At 42.0% G+C, this 11,872-nt stretch overlaps 1 long non-coding RNA gene across 1 annotated transcript; it reads left to right on the top strand.

Annotated features, from left to right (window-relative positions):
- The first annotated feature begins 3,806 nt into the window (after positions 1-3,806).
- On the top strand, positions 3,807-10,749 carry LOC120097820 (uncharacterized). The gene is made up of 3 exons (XR_015641680.1): positions 3,807-3,933; positions 7,162-7,296; positions 10,430-10,749. It is a non-coding gene; the product is annotated as an uncharacterized LOC120097820 (long non-coding RNA).
- Positions 10,750-11,872: the final 1,123 nt, after the last annotated feature.

Raw genomic sequence — 11,872 nt, 5'->3', positions numbered from 1 at the left:
GGAAGTTTTCTTCTATGATTTTGTTGAAGATATTTACTGGTCCTTTGAGCTGGGAGTCTTCACTCTCTTCTATACCTATTATCCTTAGGTTTGATCATCTCATTGTGTCCTGGAATTCCTGTGTGTTTTGTACCAGTAGCTTTTCCCGCTTTACATTATCTTTGACCGTTGTGTCGATGATTTCTCTGGAATCTTCTGCTCCTGAGATTCTCTCTTCCATCTCTTGTATTCTGTTGGTGAAGCTCGTATCTATGGCTACTTGTCTCTTCTTTTGGTTTTCTATATCTAGGGTTGTTTCCCTGTGTTCTTTCTTCATTGCTTCTATTTCCATTTTTAATTCCTTCACCTGTTTGATTGTGTTTTCCTGGAATTCTTTCAGGGATTTTTGTGATTCCTCTCTATAGGATTCTACTTGTTTATTTATGTTTTCCTGTATTTCTCTAAGGGAGTTCTTTATGTCTTTCTTGAAGTCCTCCAGCATTATGATCAAATATTGTTTTAAATCTAGATCTTGCTTTTCTGGTGTGTTTGGATATTCAGTGTTTGCTTTGGTGGCTGGATTGGGCTCTGATGGTGCCATGTAGTCTTGGTTTCTGTTGCTTGGGTTCCTGAGCTTGCCTCTCGCCATCAGGCTGTCTCTGGTGTTACTTTGTTCTCTATTTCTGACAGTGGCTAGACCATCCTATAGGCCTGTGTGTCAGGAGTGCTGTAGACCTGTTTTTCTGTTTTCTTTCAGCCAGTCATGGGAACAGAGTGTTCTGCTTTCAGGCGTGTAGTCTTTCCTGTCTACTGGTCTTCAGCTGTTCCTGTGGGCCTGTGTCCTGAGTCAACCAGACAGGTCGCTTGGAGCCGAAAGAGGGTCTTACCTGTGGTCCTGCAGCTTAAATCGCTCCTGGGGGGGCTGCTTTTGAGCTCTCTGTGAGGGCAGCAACCATGAGTGCCTGCGCTGCCTTTTCCCAGGGCCCCGTGCACCGGGGTCCCAGATGGCCTTAGGAATTTTCCTCTGGAGTCAGAAATGTGGGCAGAGTGTAGTCTTCTGGCTTCCCAGGCGTGTCTGCCCCTCTGAAGGTTTAGCTCTCCTTCCCATGGGATTTGGGTGCAAAGATCTGTTGATCTGGTCCCTTCAGTTCCAGGCAGTGTCTGGAGCACGTGATGTTACATCTTTTAAAGTGGCATTTATGTAGAATTTATATTTTTGCATGTTGGTAAACATCTGCCATGGCTTCTCACCCTCTTCTCTCTCCTGTTTCCCCCTTTTCCTTTTTAAACTAAATGGCCAATGTTCTGTTCAGTTACATCATATGGAGATTGTCTCGGGACAGTACTGGTTCTGTGAAAATATCCCCCTTCTCCACTAGTAGCATGCTCATTCAACTCTTATCTTTCTATTCCAGCAAGTTACTTTGCTCTCATTGTTTTAACAAAAGAACCCAACAGCACAAAAATCCTTGCATAATCCGTTCGACTGGAGAATTTTTATGTTTTTCATTTATCATTGTAAAAACCAAGGACAATTTTATAACTTTTTTGTACATAGCTTTTACATGAGGGCAATCTATCTATAAGTAGGGTTAAATTACACTTGAACAAAATGATCCTAGATAGTTTTCCCTTCAAGTCAAGCGTCTTTTTGTTTAAATAAACTTCTTGTTTAAAATGAAAAAAAAAAAAAAAGAGTTGCTTTGGTCATGTGTCTATTCACAGTAGAAAAACCAAAACTAGGACAAGCAGGAAGTTTACCAATTCTATGGTGTTTGGATGTAGTCTTCTAGTGATATGATGGCTGGAAAGTCCATGTGGCAGCAGGAAATGTGAACCTGTGAGTTTGTAAATCCAAGTCTGAGCACCAAGGATATGCATGGTATGGTGCATTGGGAGGGGTTACCTCAGTGGGCCCATGCGTAGGCATCTCCATCCCCACCATACTATGGGTAGTATAAAATAGTTTATATGGGGGCATGGGCAGGAGAGTTGAGAAGGGAGTAGAGACAGAGAGAGGAGACAGAAAGAGGTGAGAGAGAGAGAGACAGAGACAGAGACAGAGACAGAGACAGAGATACAGAGAGACAGAGACAGAGACAGAATGAGAAGAGGCCAGCCAGGAACACATGGAGAGAGGGGAGGGAGGGTATTGGGAAGTGGGAAGAGGTAGAAGGGGGTCAGAGAGAGAAAAAGGACAGAGAGGCAAAGAGATGGAGAGGCCAAACAGTCCCTTTTATAGCAAGTCAGGCCTACTTGGTTGTTGCTAGGTAACTGTTGGGCAGGTTGTAGAAGGAATGCTAACATCATGGAATTATAATAAGCATTTAGGAAATGCTTAAAATAGTGCTTGGTGGGTACACCCCTTGCTCACAGCTCAGTGTGAGGAAGGCCATGCTGACTGGGTGAAGTGCAACTTCTGCCTGTCCTGGCTGCTTGAGCCCACCTTTGTGTCACCAACAAAAGCTCACTCAGGCCTCCAAGGGAGGAGACACCACCCAGCTGTGCAGGCTCAAAAGTGGGGATAGGGGTGTGGGAACGTGTTGAAGTGGGGTAACACACACTACACACACACACACACACACACACACACACACACACACACACACACAAAACGAAGTGTACAGAAGTCGGAAGTGACACAGTGGCTGCCATCCCAAAAGCAGCACTTCCACCTCTGCTCCTTTCTATGAACTCCAAGGCCAGTGGGTGTCTCTTATCACCTTGCTTCATCCTTCTCCAGTCTAATGAGGTGCAAGGGTGCTACCTTCTCTTCCTGGGCCAATGTGGTTACAGATGATGTGGGACTTCCCATGTATTAATTAGCTTATTCTACATAGCAGCCCTGTGAACTAACCCCTGTGTATAGGCTGAGGAACGTGAGGAACTTTCCTTCTGCATTTATTAGTTGCTATTTCTTACAAAGAAAATGTTTTCTCTTCGCCCCCTTATCTCATTATAGTCATCCCAAGGTTCTTCTAAAATTCAACATTACAATTATGTTCAGTATTTAATATTTAGGTGTTTCTAAGGTAATCAATTTCAAACTGGTTCTAGGAACTTTGATAAGCCCTAGTATTTTGTTCATTTTACTATCTCACATAAAATTTTCCAAGTCACATCATACTGATGAGACGTAGAAGACATGTACTTCCAAAGGAAAAATTAGCCCCAGGGCTAAATCATTCTGCACCAAGGTTCAGTATATAATAAGGAAGGAGGGATAACAGGAAGGAGATAATGTCTGTTCTCAGAAGTTGTTCAAATGGGGTAACACCTGAAACCTGGTTTGTTATTTTAAACTTTTAAAATCTGTAGCTTAACCCAAGCTAACTGCTTTTCATTGACCCTTGTAACCTGCTAGCTTGCTTCTCCCTACCCAGCAATAAGAACTATATAAAAGGATGCAGAGAGCTTTGGTTGGTACCCGTTCTCTTCTGAGCAAAGAGCTGACCAGTTGTAATAAAGTTTTGAACCTCACCATCAGCAGCCTGGGGGGATGGGTGGAGGTTCCTTTTTCAGTGGTTTGTGAGGATTGCATCAGGCTATAACAATACTTTCCTGTTTTAAACCAGGACTCTGTCCTTGTTGCATGAGGTTATGGTTCCTTTTAGAGGACAGCAGTATATTGAGGACCAAATGTGGGTTTTGTACAACAGACTGTCAAGCAGAAACATAGCTTTCACCTTAAAGGAGAAAAGAGTTTATTCAGGACCCAAATAAGAACAATCACCTGAAGGGAATAAAAGTTTACATTACCCCAAATTCCACATTCCAATGTTGCATCAGTTTCAAGAAGGTTTTGTTTTCTTTTGTTTGTTTTTTATAGTAACTGAACAAAGGAAGCCATAAATCAAGGCACTTCCTATGTCCATTGAAGGAAACATGGTTACAGTAAAGAAGAGAAATCTCAGCTAGAGGCGCTAATGTTCTCTGACAAATCTTAAGCCTTTGGTGAGTGAAACTGGGTCTTGTTAAGCTAATATAGTCGAGAAGTTCATATTTGTTAGTCACAGGAAGTTAGGTCTGCACAGAGAGGGGCAAGTAATTTACAGGGCTAATGGAAGCCCACGCTAAATTCTACTTAGACTCTGAAGTTATAACATTCCAACTGCTTATCACAGAAGCTCTAGCCACTCAGCCTTCATTGACAGGGCTTTTCAGGAATTGGCTTTCACAGCTCTGGCTGTTGGCCAAGTGCCACTTTTTTTGATGGAGGGGTAGTAGTGGACATACTGTTTATTAAGTATTATATGACCCACGTAGCCAGGAAGGGTCAATCCCAGGATCTGATGTAGTTGAGCCTGGATAGTGGGCCTCCCAGCAGTCTCAGGGGAGAGAAAGAACTGATAAAGTCTTTAAGAAAGAAACTGCTGGATCAAAATACAAGGTTTTTTTTTAATATTTGCTAATTGTGATATAAGCAACTCGGATAATAATTTAATTAAGGAACAACAGTACTTGAGATTAAAGCACCATAAATATTGTTATTAGAGATTGATCTTTTTTATAATTAAAAAATTTAACCAAAATCTTTGGGTATCTCTAGCTAGTGTAAATGGGGCTAAAGTTATTTTTTTGTTGTTGTTTAAAATCACAATAATTTGCTATCTTGATCTTGATTGGACCCTTTAAAATTTTTGTGTTCTAACATAAAAGAAATACATGATAGCTTGACCTTCTTATGGGGCTCCTAACAGTGGGAGCAGGAGCTGTTTCTGTCTCTGTTGCCTGCCTTTGAGACCCTTTTCCCTACCTGGTTGCCTTGTCTAGTCTTAATAAAAGAGGAGATGCCGAGTCTTACTGTTGATATCAAAAGGCCAACCCTTTTCTGTAAAACAAAGGATTTGGGAGGAGAGGAGAGAAACTTCAATCATGGTGTAAAATAATTAAAATTAAAATAAAAGAAATTCACATATGAAAATAATAGGGCTATTATAGTTAAAATAATCAAGAGCATTGGCCTAATGGAGTGAAAAATAACAGATGAAGAAATCATGTCTTTTAAGCAGCCAAATAGACATTTAAAAAGTTAGGTTAACTATTTGTTTCTCCCTATACTTACCCTTATTTTTAAGTCCATGAACTTTTTCACTTATATTTGGAGTATTTAAACAAATGTACTACCGTTAAATTTTAGGGGCTTGGTTCAGTTTAATCTTAAAATCTCATGTGGAGTAGCTAACTATAGCACCAGGAAAAACTGCTTTTTAATATTTAAAGTATTGTATCTTTTATCTATGCCTACTGTCTTGATCTATTTTATCATGCCAGTTTAATACCAGATTCAATTAAAAATGCAAATTCTTGTTATAAAAGAAATTATATAGTAATATAATACTTTTTCAATTTTATTTTAAGGAGATTGTCTTTTTTTTTAATGTACTGTGTTGGCTTGTTTTATGTCAACTTGGTACAAACTATATCTAAGAGGAGAAATCCTTGATTGAGAAAATACTTCTTTCTGTCTTAGTTAGGATTTCTATTGCTGTGAAGAGACACCATGACCAAGGCAGCTCTTATAAAGGACAACATTTCATTAGGGCTGTCTTACAGGTTCAGAATTTCAGTCCATTTTCATCATAGCAGGAAGCACAGTGTCCAGTGTCCATAACAGTGTCCAGGCATGTCAGTGCCCCATGCCCACACTGACACAGGCAGGCAGGCAGACATGGTGCTGGAGGAACTGCTGAGAGTTCTACATCTTTATCCAAAAGAAGCTACAAACAGATTGTCTGACCCTTCCGTTAGGAGAAGGGTCTCAAAGCCTACCCCCACAGTGACACATTTCCCCCAACAAGACCACACCTACTCCACACAAGGCCACATCTCCTATTAGTGCCACTCCCTGGCCCAAACATATTCAAACCACCACAGTCTCCATAAGATCAGGTTGTTGGCGAGTCTGTGAAGGATTTTATTAGTTATTAAAGATTAAGACCCAGCCCATTGTGGGTGGTCCTGGGCTGGTGGTCCTGTGTTCTATAAGGAAGCAAACTGAGCAAACCAGGAAAAGCAAGCCAGTTAGCAGCACCCCTCCATGGCCTCTGCATCAGATCCCGCCTTCAGGTTCCTGTTCTGTTTGAGTTCATGTCCTGACTTCCTTCAATAATGGACAATGGTATGGAAACCATTTCCTCTCTGAGTAGCTTTGACCATGGTATCTCATCACAGCAATAGTAACCCTAGGTAAGATATACAAAATATTAATAACAGTGATAGAAACAAGAAACCAGACCTGTTAAGCAGTCAGAATATTACAGTCCTTGTAATCAATAATCAAACATTACTCTGTATTTTAGAGGTTAAAAATGGAAATGGAATTCTTGAAGGAATCACTGTAGTCTTGTAAATTTAACTCTTAATAGCAATATATAAGAGACACTCTGCCCACATTTCTTTTGTTTTTTTGTTTTTTTGTTTTTTTTTTTGCTTTTGTCTTTTTTTTTTTATTAACTTGAGTATTTCTTATATACATTTCGAGTGTTATTCCCTTTCCCAGTTTCCGGGCAAACATCCCCCTCCCCCCTCCCCTTTCTTATCGGTGTTCCCCTCCCCACCCTCCCCCCATTGTCCCCCTCCCCCCAACAGTCTAGTTCACTGGGGGTTCAGTCTTAGCAGGACCCAGGTCTTCCCCTTCCACTGGTGCTCTTACTAGGATATTCATTGCTACCTATGAGGTCAGAGTCCAGGGTCAGTCCATGTATAGTCTTTAGGTAGTGGCTTAGTCCCTGGAAGCTCTGGTTGCTTGGCATTGTTGTACATATGGGGTCTCGAGCCCCTTCAAGCTCTTCCAGTTCTTTCTCTGATTCCTTCAATGGGGGTCCTATTCTCAGTTCAGTGGTTTGCTGCTGGTATTCGCCTCTGTATTTGCTGTATTCTGGCTGTGTCTCTCAGGAGCGATCTACATCCGGCTCCTGTCGGTCTGCACTTCTTTGCTTCATCCATCTTGTCTAATTGGATGGCTGTATATGCATGGGCCACATGTGGGGCAGACTCTGAATGGGTGTTCCTTCAGTCTCTGTTTTAATCTTTGCCTCTCTCTTCCCTGCCAAGGGTATTCTTGTTCCCCTTTTAAAGAAGGAGTGAACCATTCACATTTTGATCATCTGTCTTGAGTTTCATTTGTTCTAGGCATTTAGGGTAATTCAAGCATTTGTCTGCCCACATTTCTGACTCCAGAGGAAAACACCTAATGACTTCTGGGACACTGGTGCACGGGACCCCGGGAAAAGGTGTGGCAGGCCCTCCTGGTTGCAGCCCTCCCGGAGAGCTCAAAAGCAGCCCCCAGGAGAAACTACAGCCGAGGGACCACAGGTAAGACCAACCTTTCTGCTCCAAGCGACCTGCCTGGTGGATTCAGGACACACAGAAACAAAATTCCTCGGGGACCGGACACTTCCTTTTTTTTTTTTTTTTTTTTTTTTTTTTTTTTGGAGCTGGGGACTGAACCCAGGGCCTTGCGCTTGCTAGGCAAGCGCTCTACCACTGAGCTAAATCTCCAACCCCGACACTTCCATTTTTTTAGCTGAAGCCCCAACCTCACTGATCTCGGCCCACAGCTCCCTGCTCACAAACTCCGTGGGAGAAAGGTCTCACCACCCGGACAGATGGGCACTCCTGAGACTTCAGTGGGAGAGACCACCAATACTGCCCACCCCTGCCCACATCGCTGGCCCAAGAGGAAACTGTATAGGGCCTCTGGGAACTGGAAGATAGGGCCAATCAAGCAGAAGGTCCCCTGCGGTCCAGACACCACCCACACCTGAAGGGACCTGGTCAAAAGCTCCCTGCACTTGGTCAAATCCTGTGGGAGGGAGAGCTAAACCTTCAGAGGGGCAGACACGCCTGGGAAGCCAGAAGACTACACTCTGCCCACATTTCTGACTCCAGAGGAAAACTCCTAAGGCCATCTGGGACCCCGGTGCACGGGGCCCTGGGAAAAGGCAGTGCAGGCACTCATGGTTGCCGCCCTCACAGAGAGCTCAAAAGCAGCCCCCCCAGGAGTGATTTAAGCTGCAGGACCACAGGTAAGACCCTCTTTCGGCTCCAAGCGACCTGTCTGGTTGACTCAGGACACAGGCCCACAGGAACAGCTGAAGACCAGTAGACAGGAAAGACTACACGCCTGAAAGCAGAACACTCTGTTCCCATGACTGGCTGAAAGAAAACAGAAAAACAGGTCTACAGCACTCCTGACACACAGGCCTATAGGAAAGTCTAGCCACTGTCAGAAATAGCAGAACAAGGTAACACCAGAGACAACCTGATGGCTAGAGGCAAGCGCAGGAACCCAAGCAACAGAAACCAAGACTACATGGCACCATCAGAGCCCAATTCTCCCAGCAAAGCAAACACAGAATATCCAAACACACCAGAAAAGCAAGATCTAGATTTAAAATTACATTTGATCATGATGCTGGAGGACTTCAAGAAAGACATACATAGAGAAATACAGGAAAACATAAATAAACAAGTAGAAGTCTATAGAGAGAAATCACAAAAATCCCTGAAAGAATTCCAGGAAAACACAATCAAACAGTTGAAGGAATTGAAAATGGAAATAGAAGCAATAAAGAAAGCACAAAGGAAACAACCCTAGATATAGAAAACCAAAGGAAGAGACAAGGAGCCGTAGATACAAGCTTCACCAACAGAATACAAGAGATAGAAGAGAGAATCTCAGGAGCAGAAGATTCCACAGAAATCATCAACACAATGGTCAAAGACAATGTAAAATGGAAAAAGCTACTGTTTCAAAACATACAGGAAATCCAGGACTCAATGAGAAGATCAAACCTAAGGATAATAGGTATAGAAGAGACTGAAGACTCCCAGCTCAAAGGACCAGTAAATATCTTCAACAAAAATCATAGAAGAAAACTTCCCTAACCTAAAGAAAGAGATGCCCATAAACATACAAGAAGCCTACAGAACTCCAAATAGATTGGACCAGAAAAGAAACTCCTCCCATCACATAATAGTCAAAACACCAAATGCACAAAATAAAGAAAGAATATTAAAAGCAGTAAGGGAAAAAGGTCAAGTGACATATAAAGGCAGACATATCAGAATCACACCAGACTTTTCGCCAGAGACTATGAGAGCCAGAAGATCCTGGACAGATGTCATACAGACCCTAAGAGAACACAAATGCCATCCCAGGTTACTGTATCCAGCAAAACTCTCAATTAACATAGATGGAGACACCAAGATATTCCATAACAAAACCAAATTTACACAATATCTTTCTACAAATCCAACCCTACAAAGGATAATAAATGCCCAACATAAGGAGGCAAGCTACACCCTAGAAAAAGCAAAAAACTAATCGAATTGGCAACAAAACAAAGAGAAGCAAAGCATAGAAACATAACCTCACATCCAAATATGAATATAACAGGAAGCAATAATCACTATTCCTTAATATCTCTATCTGAAACCCACGTGAATGCACAGGCATGTGACCCTAGAATGGCAGAGGTAGGGAAAAGAGGATCCTGGGAATTGTTTGCCATCCAGTCTAGCAGAATTGGTGAGCTCTAAATTCAATGAGACACCCTGTCTCAGAAATTAAGATGGAGAGCAATAAAGGGAGACACCTAACAGTGACAAACCTATGCATGCACGTGCACATATGTATATATTCTAGAAAATAATTTCGTGAAATAAACATTGTAGGGCTCCTCCCTCAACCTACCTTGTTCTTTTTTTTGACATTTAAGTGTTATGTACGGGATTGGCTTAAACCCAACATAACTCAAAACAGCAAGTCAATGCAGATGACAAAATTTATTGTAATCAAGCCACTACTGATCAATCAGGGTTCCAGAACAGTGTAGGATGATGTCACAGGTGAGGCAGGTACAGGATAGAAGGAGGCCTGTCATTGGAGGAGAAGGAAGGATGGGCAGGAGAGAAGTTTGAAGGAAGAGGAGGAGACTAGGAGAAAGGAGGAGACAGGAGGAGGAGAGGGTGAGAAGCCATGGCAGGTGATGTTAAGATTCTGCTCTGTGTATTTACGGGTTGTTATTAATGTTCCTAAGGGATGGATGGTACTGGGCTTTGTATGTTTAAGTGGGCAATTATATCTTATCAATTGGATCTAAGATTATTGTGTTGTGTGTTCTTTTATGTGATGGTTTGAGTGTAGGAAAGTGTGCAGCAGCAGGAGACAATGGGCCAACACGGAGTTGGGATGTGATTCCGCCAAGATATCTAGCAGATATCTTGGGGCACCATGGTGCAGACCTAGTGGGGTAAAAGACACCGTTACTTTTTTATTTTTATATTTTTACAACAACAGATGGTGAACCAAGGTGATGGGCAAAACAACCCCGCAGAGCTGGGATGTGTTTCCGCCAAGATATCTAGCAGATACCTTGGGCACCGTGGTGCAGACCTAGCGAGGCAAAGACAACTATACTCATTTATTTTTATATTTTTACAGCAACAGAACAGACTTGGGAACTGAACTGCAGCAATGAGCCAGAATATCGCAGAATATTTAAGCTTGCAAATCATAAACATCTGTGCCAAGTTATTGTTACATTTTCCTACCAATCTGGATAGGAGTTGATTCCAGGGGCTGGAAATGTGAACTCAGTTTCAACCCACCAGCAAGATGGAAGACTTGTCCCTGAGATGGCTGGACTCAAGACTACTCTCTCCTTACAGCAGAAGCTGTCTGTTCTGGAACCCAAGCTCTCTTAGGACTTAGAACTTTGAATTTAGTTTTCCGCTATGATTAAATGGAGTCTGAAAACAAAATGGCAGTACTTAGAACAAGTTTTTTTTGTTTTTCTTTTGTTTTGACTTTGCTTGTTCCTAACACAGTCATAAAACACAGCTATTCAGATGTCTTGGCTCAGGATTCATACCTAGAAAGTGCAGATTACATTCAGTTTTCTTAAAATTTTTAGTACGTGGACTCTGCTCTAGGTTTCTGTTAGTTTTTTAGGCACCTCCCTGCGTGTGTCCACACCCAGGCCCACAAACTGAAGATAGTTGAATCTTTTCTGCTCTCTCTTGAATATTTATAGTCCTGGGCTTCTAATAAGGATTTACGATCACAGAAAAGACCATACTTGAGGACAGGAATACCAGAGAGTGTCCAGAAACCTAATGAAACAGTCATTTTATTTGTGTCTGTGTGTTCCCTCATTTTGTTCTTTTGTGATGAAAATATTATAATCTGAATCCTGAAGGAAGTTAGCAACTATTGATTAGGACAGTTTTGTGCCAAACTTGTACATCTGCATATCATCTCTTACTATGCGATGCTTTATGTATAACCACGTTATATGTTATTTAATATTCTCACCAACGATACTAGACTACTAATATGGTCCTTATTTTATTGATAAGATTGGGGCCAAGAAAACCATTAGCCTGCCCAAGATATATGTGTAAGTTCTAGGTCTGCCTATGGTCTTTGCTATCCACTATCTTCTTAGATAAAGGGAAACTTAGGCTTATATCAGTTGGGTATAGGTTATGAGGGTGACTTTGCAAGTGTTCAGGCAGGGAAGTGAACCTGTGAAGAGATGAAAATGAAAACTCAGTTCAAGTTGACTGTTAATGTGGATCAGACTTCGAGGGAGGTTAGGGGTTGAGGGGTGGGAGATATATGTGTCTAATCCCATGAGGGGTGAGAGGTATGTGTGTCTAATCCCAAGTGGCTCATTGTCAGTATATTTAAAACCCAGTACTTTGGAGGTGGAAGGAGGTTTCTAGGCAACCATCATTCCAATTACAGATACACAATAAAGTTTAAGGTGTGAGCACTTAGAAACTCCTTTACAAAGTACATATATGATCATGAGGGTGGGCTCTAACGCTAAAAGGCCTAAAACCCAATGAGGTCTTAGCCCAAGATTCCACAGAGGTAGGC

Source organism: Rattus norvegicus, chromosome 17 (genome assembly GCF_021556685.1).
Source record: "Rattus norvegicus strain SHRSP/BbbUtx chromosome 17, alternate assembly SHRSP_T2T, whole genome shotgun sequence".
Taxonomy (NCBI): domain Eukaryota; kingdom Metazoa; phylum Chordata; class Mammalia; order Rodentia; family Muridae; genus Rattus; species Rattus norvegicus.
This window is presented reverse-complemented; position numbering and strand designations above follow the sequence as displayed.